The sequence below is a fragment of the Plasmopara halstedii genome, assembly GCF_900000015.1.
Source record: "Plasmopara halstedii genome assembly, contig: Scaffold_3060, whole genome shotgun sequence".
NCBI classification, from domain to species: Eukaryota; Oomycota; class Peronosporomycetes; order Peronosporales; family Peronosporaceae; genus Plasmopara; species Plasmopara halstedii.
This window is the reverse complement of record NW_020189964.1, coordinates 1,274,379-1,275,209: the sequence shown is the minus strand read 5'-3', so window position 1 is coordinate 1,275,209 and position 831 is coordinate 1,274,379.

The window sequence follows — 831 nt, the reverse complement described above, 5'->3', positions numbered from 1 at the left end:
CGAGCAACAGCGCGTGGCGCTAGCCATCTCAAAGATCGGTGGTCGAGCGCGAGAATGGGCACTGACGTTTGGTCCTTCTATCGGAGCTCCGGGTCCCTACTGGGCGGCCTAAAATTGCAGCTCTTACGCCTAACCAAGCATATCGCGTGCTTGCCGCCCGACAGGGCAACAAATAATTGGTTGACGTTGTCCAAGAGATGCGTACTCTTAATGCCGGGATGGCAGCAGATCCCCTTCCGGAGGCGGTCACAGCGACCGTCTTTATGAATGGCCTCCGCACTGGCGTGGCCAGAATGGAAGTCTTCCGTATGTCTCCATCTTTATTTGAAGAGGCGGTGAATGCGGAATTGAATGCCGACTTCAATTCCAAGTCGGCGCGACTTGGCTGAAATGCGCGCCCCAACAGCTCGTCGAGCGGGCCTGTGCTCATGGATCTCAGCTATGCTGCGGACGAGGGAGCAGAGCCCCGAGCTGCCGGGCACATAACGGTGTTTTGTCTGTGGAGACACCCGTCACCTTCGGAGCGGTTGCCCACGGCGCAAGGCGCGTCAAGGTTCTTCGAACCATCGCCTCAATTCCTACCAGTCTGGTTCCTCTAGGAGAAACGACACCACTCAGTAGGCGCGGGGCGACCTACTGGGGAAAATCTTAGTTCTGATGAGCCTCAAAAAGGTAGAGGTCAGCAGGGCCCAGCCCCGAAGAGCTCCGTGCTCTTGAACACGGAACGTGCATGCAAGCCGAGCTTGCTGGTCGTGGAGGCGACCTTAAAGGGCTTCGAGAAGCCATGGACGATCCTCATAGATTCTGGGGCGTCGAGCAATTATGCTCGAT